The following is a 9,714-nucleotide window of genomic DNA, read 5'->3' on the forward strand; positions in this document are numbered from 1 at the left end:
CATACATTTTTTGACCATGTCACAAATCCAGATTACTGTCAGTATAGGTGGTTCAATAAGGTTTTGCAGGAGTGTGTGTGTGTGTGTGTGTGTTGCATTATAGCATAAACTAAGAGCTTGTTGTCAGTTAGAATTGATGGATTAAAGTCTCTCTCTCACACACACAAATCCAGCCCCATTCACAGTTTCACAGAGTTTGAAACTGCAGTCTTAATCCCTGATCACTCAAATAAACTGAACAAAACCCCCGTTTACCAGGAAGAGGGTGAGATTTCACACAAACACACGAACCCAATCGCTCTCGTATCCTTACATGTGTAGTTCACATATGTTTAGTGTTAACTGAGGACATCCCTACCATTGTGTGCTCGGTATTATTTGCACCATCAGATATTGTGATAAAAATATAATAAACAATACAATATAAAAAAGTGCACTATTTAAAAGTGCAGTTTGGACATTTACATATCATTTTTGCATATTATAGTTTACCTAAGCTAATGTTACAACACAGAGGAGGAAATGACAGCACTTCTCTAGATATACTGGATGAGCAGAAAACACACAGAAACACAAAAGTTTGATTGGTTTTTCAGATTATGCTGCAAGTGAAACTGAAATATATTAATTTGATGAAGCATTACAATAAGGCTCAGTTTGTGAAATGTTGAACTAACAATGAGTTATACGTGAACAATATATATATTTTTACATCTAAGTTAATGTTGATGTTTACATACACTACAGTTCAATACTTTTTAAACACTTTAATTCAACAAGGATGCATTAAATTGTTCAAAAGTGACAGTATAAACATTTATAATGTTTCAAAAGATTTCTATTTCAAATAAATGCTGTTATTTTGAACTTTCTGTTAATCAAAGAATCATCAAAATGCACAAATGTTTTGATTCGTTTTTTTTTCAACTGCTTACACACATTTTCAAAACTTTGCCTCTTTTTCCCCCCCAAAACTTTACACACAAATCCATGAATTGCACACACAACATGCAAAATGCCTCACATCTTTTGCAAAATGAAGCACTGCATTCAAAATATCAGAAACACATCTCAAAATCAAACATTTGTCTTGCGTTCCAAACACCTTTGCCATAATATTATGTTTTTGGATATATCATATACACAGTTATTCAAAACCTAAAGCTCTTCTTTCATGAGCTCCTATGTAGATTTCTGTACAAGATTGAAAGTAATTGGCAGAGAGATGTTGACATTTATAATGTTTCAAAAGATTTCTATTTCAAATAAATGCTGTTATTTTGAACTTTCTGTTAATCAAAGAATCATCAAAATGCACAAATGTTTTGATTCGGTTTTTTTTCAACTGCTTACACACATTTTCAAAACTTTGCCTCTTTTTCCCCCCCAAAACTTTACACACAAATCCATGAATTGCACACACAACATGCAAAATGCCTCACATCTTTTGCAAAATGAAGCACTGCATTCAAAATATCAGAAACACATCTCAAAATCAAACATTTGTCTTGCGTTCCAAACACCTTTGCCATAATATTATGTTTTTGGATATATCATATACACAGTTATTCAAAACCTAAAGCTCTTCTTTCATGAGCTCCTATGTACATTTCTGTACAGGATTGAAAGTAATTGGCAGACAGATGTTGAAAAAATCACGGTAAACACGAAAGCAAGATTGAAACCAAATTTTTTTTTTTACTGTAAGCATTTGTGGTTGTGAATACAGTATTACACAGTAGAAAAGAAATACATCAACCATGTGTAGTTGAGTAGATGTGTGTTTACATCTCTCCCCGGATTCGCGGTGGAGGAGTTAACCATGGCGTTCTCCATCTACTGAACCGAGGCCATCCTTTGCGTTACGAGTCCCTGCCGATCAGAATGGGATTAATTAACGTTCGCTCTCTGCTCAACAAAACTTTTATTTTGCACGACTTTTTTTTACTTCAAAGGATTTGGATTTTATATTTTTGACGGAAACTTGGGTTAAAGAGGGAGACTTTAGTCCCTTTTCTGAACTTGTTCCTCAGGATTGCACCTTTTATAACTGCCCCAGGAAAACTGGACGTGGAGGAGGACTTGCAGCTGTTTTTAAACGAAAGTTTATTACACATACCATTCCGACTGGTGTCTACTCGAGCTTTGAGGTACAGCTTCTTCAAATAGATTTGGTATGTCCAGTTCTCTGTGTTAATATCTATCGCATATCTATCTGTCAACATTTTTCCTGATGCTTCCGTGTCACTGTGTGAACAATTCTGTACATTCTTTAATGAGAAAACCGTTCAATTAAGATCTAACCTGCCCTTGGGGAACTCTGTTTAACCTGAGAGATCAAGAGGTCCGATGCTGTGGAGCGATTTTCAGCCCGTTTCTTTTGAATCTTGTAAAGGCATTGTTGAACGTCTAAGATAAACTTCATCTTCTCAAGATATCATTCCAGCTAGATTTCTAAAACAGATTTTCAATACTGTTGGACATGATCTTTTAACTATTTTTAATACTAGTCTAATTACTGGGGTTGTTCCTGACTGCCTAAAAACAGCTAAAGTAACTACATTATTAGAATCTTGATTCTTCTAATTTTAATAATTTTAGACCTATATCAAACTTGCCATTTCTTTCTAAGATTCTTGAGACAATTTAGTTGACCCAGCTGCAGTCCCATTTGATGTCAAATAATATTTTAGAAAAATTCCAGAAGTCTCAACACAGCACGAAAACTGCACTTTTAAAAGTTGTAAATTATATTTTACTAGAAACAGATAAAGGGAATGCTGTGGCTTTGGTGCTTTTAGACTTAAGCTCTGCATTTGATATGGTTGACCACAATATCTTGATTTCCAGGTTGGAGAGCTGTGTTGGGTTACAGGGCAAGGTGTTGAAATGGTTTCAATCTTTTTAACAAACATAAGTTTTAGTGTTTCCATTGGCCAACATAGTTCGTCCTCACGCCCACTTGCTTGTGGGGTGCCTCAGGGCTCAATTCTTGCCCCAGTTTTATTTTCTATATTTATGCCACCAATTGGTGCTATCTTTGAGAAATATGGAGTGTCCTTCCAGCTGTACGCGGATGATACTCAGCTGTATTTTCCCTTGCAGCATAAAAGTAAAGAATTCTTAGGACCTCTGTTGGATTGTCTAAATTAATTACAAATATGGTTAAAGCAGAACATTTTAGTGTTAAACGAGAACAAAGCCGAAATCATTTTGAACAGATTACTCTCTAGTTTGTTCTGTCTCGTTTAGATTACTGTAATTCCCTATACTATGGTATAAGTCAGTCCTCTATAATGCGTTTACAGATGGTCCAAAATGCTGCTGCAAGGTTGCTGACAGGCAGACGGAGGTTCGATCACATCTCACCCATTCTTATTTCACTAAACTGGTTACCAGTGAAATTTAGAATTATTTTTTAAAACTTTAACTTTTGTTTTTAAATATTATTTTTTTAAATAAATATTTTAGCTGTATTGTACAGCACACTGGATCAACCGGTAGTTGTGTGAAAGTGCTTTATAAATAAAGAAAGAAGAAAGAAAGCTTTAATCACAGGAATAAATTACATTATGGACATACATACTGTTTTTACTGTATTTTTGATTAAATAAATGCAGTCTTGGTGACAGAAGAGATTTCTTTCAAAAAAATCTTAATGACCCCAAACTTTTGAATGGTACGTCAATACATTTTTTAAACATTTATTATTAATTACTTTATTTTGAATGGCCATGAATTAACACTAAATAATATTATATTTATAAACTAACTGTCAGGGAGTCATCACAGTCACTTCAGTCACCATCCAGGATAATTACCCGATCACAGTCACCTGAGTTCTGATCACCCGCACCTGCTGTCACCAATCAAGCCACACTACAAATACACAGACAGCACAGCCACTCACTGTCCGGTTGTCTCCGACAGGGGACCGCAGTTTATCTCCCGCGTGTGGAGGGCTTTCTTCCGCCTACTAGGGGTCACGGTCAACCTATTCTCCGGCTACCATCCCCAGACAAACGGCCAGACTGAGCAGAAGATCCAGGAACTCGGGCGGTACCTCCGGGCCTGTTTTGCACTTATCTGTTGTGTCTGGCCTTGCTTTGTGACACTAACATTAACCTACAGTACATTAATGCTGTTAAAATGTTGTTCATTGTTAGTTCATTATACCTAGTGTAGTAAAGTTAACCAGTTAAACCTGTATTATCATTATTATTTTATAAATCAAATAGCTGCAGTCCCTGATTCTGACTGTGGAATATATACTTACATCTGTTCATCAGTTATCGTGTGCATCACTGTACAGCATTCATACAGACTAATCAGTAAACTTGTGCACATGTCAGGAACTAGATCTTCTAGAGCAAGGATGACAATTCATGCATGTGTTTATTGAAATAACATTCCAATCAAAGGTTTTAGGGTAATTTTACAGTTAAATTTAATACTTACCGTTATTTATTAATCAATTTTTGCTAAATTCTGGGAATGATTTTTTACCCCAAACCATTTCAAAGTAAAACACACAATAAAGAGGGCTGGGGTGGGGGTCGCCAGGAAGACAGCTGTTGTTATGACAACAGGTTCGGTGGCAGGCCCTGGGATGTGAGGGGCGGGACGGCCCACACAAAAGAACATCGTTAATAAACGAATGGGTTCCTCACTCTCGCACTCCTTCTCAAAGAAGGACAGAGAGAGAGAGGGAAAACACTCTGCTGTCATAATGCACTATACTGGCAAATACAAGTTACATTTGTTGAAGATTTGCATGCATGAATGTCGTCACACTCCACTAGAGCAGATGCAAATCTAAAGCAAATTCTCCTGATACATCATAGTAATAGACAAGATTTCAGCAGGTGATTGTGTTCGTGTCTGTCTTTCTGTTTCTGTTTGCATAATTGTACTCAAGCGTGTGTCTGTGTGTGTACTGATATTCACTACGAATGTCCCCACAAGCATAGTAATACCAGTACATTTTTACCTAGTGGGGATATTTTTTGGTCCCATGAGGAAAACAGCTTATAAATCATACAGAATGAAGTGTTTTGAAAATCTAAAAATTTCTAAATTTTAACTCAAATGAATGTTCAATGGCAATTTATTTGTTCATTTGGTAGACATGTAGTAAGTAGGTTATGGTCAGCTTTGTGCTTTCAGGGGTCAGTGACACTGTGTGTGTGTGTGTGTGTGTGTGTGTGTGTGTGTGATGGAGGAAGTGCTGTTTGGCCTCAGATGATCACGCTGGGTGAGCAGTCAACAGGAGGTGGAAATGGTCTTCCTCTGAATAACATGGGTGTGTGTGTGTGTGTTGAAGAAAAATGAAAATCTAAAAAACAAATAAATGATTCAAAATATGTAACAAAAATTTGACACTGACTGTGTGTCCATCAAGCAGGTCATTCACACACTCACATAATGACTTCAGCATATATCCAGTATTTTATCTCTGTAACATGTAAATGTTATGCACCAAATATTTTCACATCCAAATCCAGCACACACATACAAACTCAGCAGACAAGAGTTATTCCAAGACAAACATTTTGTTTTAAATCACTGCCATTATTTGGTTTACCATTACCAAACATTTAAACATCATTAAAACAAGATAAATTAGATAATTTGATTTGTTTTCAGAAAATATAATGAATATATAAATAAATATATCCTCTATTTTGATATGCTCTAGATTTCATTTAATTTCCATTCATTTTAAAAAATAATACACAGTAAATGTATCACGGATATGCACTGTGTGGAGTTGGATATTAATTTTATGAAATTGTTATTTTATGAAATAAAAAGCTTTCTAAATGACACCTTAAAGCTTAGTAATACCGCAATGCCTCAGTCTATACAAATAAAACCCCATAAATACTCCTACAAATACACAGCAAGAACCCGATAAACATGAAAGCTGAATATTAAAGGAGGTATCTCTAAGTACCCTACATCTATCTGCACAAGCGGCAAAAACAATATTCGCTCCTGTCACTAAACGTTGAGTCTATAAATTCCATTGCTGTTGTAAATGAATGAATAACAACAACAACCATAAACTCACCTTTCAAACAGCTTCACCACTGTTCCCTGCCCTTTGGAGTGATTCACACAGTTTTCTTGTGAATAAAATCCTTCGGACGTTTAATTCCATGTCCATGGGCTCAAGCAGCCTTGCTTGCTGTCTGACACACACACACAAACACACACACAGCCTGAGACTGACTCGCAAAGTCAAGCTGAGCGTCCACCGAGTCCACACCTCTATGAGATCAGAAAGAGAGAGAGAGAGTGAGCGCATATATCTGATGATCTTTCTCCTGATGCACCATCACAAGACACACACACACACACAGTCACTCACATTCGTGGATGCAGTAACTGGATCACGGATAATGCTGCAGGCAATGCAAATTGTAAAAAAATTACTGAAACAAAAAGAAAGAGTTTGAGAGAAAGAAAGTTGGAGAGAAACGGAGGGGTTAAGAAAGCGAGAAGCGAGCCAAGGGCGAACCGTCCTCCTCACGTGCACACAATTGGGTCACTTTAAAGAGGCTACACACACAGAAATAGATCTGAAAGCGGTCTGAGATAGACGTAGAGATGGGATTTCTGCTCAGCGCTCAGTCTGGGGCTAATGCTTTGAAAACACACACACTCAGGGTGTAACTGTAGGAACCAGACTCTCGGTTGACCTTCAGTCAACAGAGGAGAATAAGGAACTTTACCTCTCTCTCTCTCACAAACACACACGCAACCACACATAATCACACTAACGTCACCAGAGGAAATCAGTGAAAATGTATGAGACCCAAAACAATGTCATGGTGTAAAACAGGGGCATTGTTTCGATAATTGTTGCACACACTCACACTCTTGAGGAAAGTACCTCAGTAGAGTCCAACGGTCATTCCTGCTTCCTGAGACCAAAGTGTTTCCATCACACTTTGGTTTTTACTAAAACACACACCCCTCACATATTTATGGCCTTATTTATGACCAAAGATACAATGCAGCATACATAATAATAAATGTCCTTGTAAAACTGGCCTAAGCTCACAGACACACCCGTGCAGGGCACGCAGGGGCAACAATGTTTGAGTTTGTGTGAGATTCAGGTCACTGAGTGTTACTGTGACGTCTGGCGGTCGCCGTGATTTTGCCAAGTAAGACATATTCCTGGATCAACATCTTTTGTTGATCCTGGATCGACATTACTGTCCAAAAATACAGACTTAACCCAATCCCTACCCCTAAACCTAACCTTACCCATAATTTATTCCCAAATCAGAGGGAAATGATAGCTGATTAACAAGGGTGTAGAAGCACCTAATCCTGATTGTAAGCCTAAAACTGACATTTCCTGAAAAGTTATCCCTCAATTCTGATTGGTTGATTGGAATGATGTTCCAGGATCAACAAGGATGTTGATCCAGGAACATGTTGTACTTGGTCAAATCACGCTCACTGACGTCTGGCACACCATACATGGAAAACATACAGCTAATTAAAGCTGTAAATTCATTAAAAACATGACACTATTTAATCGCACAGGTTTCTGTGATTAATCACACATACAAATCAGATATTATTTTAATTATATCTGTTTAATAGCTTTTTTTTCTTCTATCGTAACACTCTGGTTAGTAACCGATTACATGTAATCTAGATTATGTAATCCGATTCCAAAAATGAACTACTTGTAATTAGAGTATATTACATTTTAAAATGTTCATAATCAGATTACAGTTACTTTTTTTTATAGATTACATGATTACATATTATAAACACAGTGGCAGTAAATTATTCATTGCAGTTTCTTGATTCTGAATTTTTCCTTTCTAAAATTCAATTAGGCCATACATGACACTAATTATCATGAAAGTTACTAAACACTGGTAATGTATGGCTGTAAAACACTGTGTCGTCATCATATCCAGTGACCTTCAGTAACTTGACAAAACATTTCAAAAGTGGAAGACTTTGGGCATGTAATCGCATGCATTATGGTGTTGATATAAAAAATGAATATCTTTTCTTTCTTTTTTTTTTTTTTCTTGCTGGAAACAAGGCTTATACAAATTTGGTGACACTTAAATTTAAGGTCCAAATATCACTATTAACTCATTTTTAACTATTAATTTTGCTTCAATAAACAAGACACAAACACGAGACAAAACAACACAGTCAGCACTGATCACTTATATTCAAAATCCATTGTCAAAAAATAAAAAAAATCCCCAATCCCCAAACCCTGAAACCGGTCTGGATGGCAGACTGCATTGTTCTTCAAGTGAGCTCCTGAAAGGGAAGTAAAGAGCCTGTTAACTCAAGATTCTTAGCATCCTGGCCAGGACCTTACACAGTGTTGAGTGGGTGGGCTGGTGATGTTGTGAGGGTGAAACAGATTTCTCACATTAATCTGATAAAGCAGTGAAATAAACCAGGAGAACGGCTGGTGGTCCTTGCAACCCAGGCAGAGCAGGTGCTAGATCTGGAGCTACCCAATGCCCTAAGTTGATGAGCTCATAGAGAGGCTAAGCCAAGCTCATTACATCTCAACAATAGACCTTGCCAAAGACTATTGGCAGGAACCCATCACCCCCTCCTCCAGAGAAAAAACCTGCCTTCAGCACACCAAGTGGGCAAGGTGCAACCTTTCGGACTGGACACTTTCTTCCTTTCCTATTTAGCGCCCAAACTCTGGAATAACCTACCTAACATTGTTCGGGAGGCAGACACACTCTGTCAGTTTAAATCTAGATTAAAGACATATCTCTTTAACCTGGCTTACACATAACACACTAACACATTTCTTTCGTTCAAATCCGTTAAAGGATTTTTAGGCTGCATTAATTAGGACAACTGGAACCAGGACCACTTCCCATAACACCCGATGTACTTGTTACATCGTTAGAAGAATGGCATCTACGCTAATATGAGTCTGTTTCTTTCTTATTCCGAGGTCACCGTTGCCACCAGATCCAGTCTGTATCCAGATCAGATGGTCACTGCAGTCACCCGGATCCAGTACATATTCAGACCAGATGGTGGATCAGCACCTAGAGACAGGGCTGTACGTTAACTTTTTTTTTTCACATTGCACTGGTGCTACAGAGGTTGAAAGTTTTGTAGCACAGGCCAAAAAGTTGTAGCACAAGCATAAAACGTCTGTGATCATGTCTGAAAACAAACACAAGTAATGGAGTTCATCACTTAAACAGGCACCGATGTTCCATACAGAACACAAAAAATACAAACCATCACGAAAATTGTTTTTAGACAAAGTTTTCTTAATTTGCTAAAAATGGAAGAGTGCAGAAACATAACACCTCTTACACCTTAACAAAATATAAAATAAAAAAGAATGGCAGACATTTAGGCCAAAGTGAGCAAAGATAAAAATCTTTGTCATCATTTTATCTTTGTTATTAGAAAATAAGAACAAAGATATACATTACGCACGCGTGCTACAGTGGTAAATTTATTCATCGCACAGACCAGATTTTTCGTAGCACGTATATGTCGCACTGTAAAGCCCTGCCTAGAGATGACCTCGACAGCCCTGAATGTCAGCGGAGATCAGGACAACTAGAAGAGCCCCAGAGACAGATCTCCAGTGAAGACCTCATCACCTAGACGGCCATCGGGACAAGACCACAGGAACCAGATGAGTCCTCTGCACAATGTGACTTTGCTGCAGCC

General features: G+C 37.5%; 1 protein-coding gene across 1 annotated transcript in view; it reads right to left on the reverse strand.

Moving 5' to 3' along the window:
• Positions 1-6,215, reverse strand: part of LOC107723018 (pleckstrin homology domain-containing family G member 1-like) — a 46,314-nt gene extending 40,099 nt beyond the window's left edge. The window contains exon 1 of the mRNA XM_016531519.1: positions 6,074-6,215. The gene's annotated coding sequence lies outside the window, so the exon portion shown is untranslated. The remainder of the gene's footprint in view (positions 1-6,073) is intronic.
• Positions 6,216-9,714: the final 3,499 nt, after the last annotated feature.

This window comes from Sinocyclocheilus rhinocerous, unplaced genomic scaffold (genome assembly GCF_001515625.1).
Source record: "Sinocyclocheilus rhinocerous isolate Xijiao unplaced genomic scaffold, SAMN03320098_v1.1 scaffold664, whole genome shotgun sequence".
NCBI classification, from domain to species: domain Eukaryota; kingdom Metazoa; phylum Chordata; class Actinopteri; order Cypriniformes; family Cyprinidae; genus Sinocyclocheilus; species Sinocyclocheilus rhinocerous.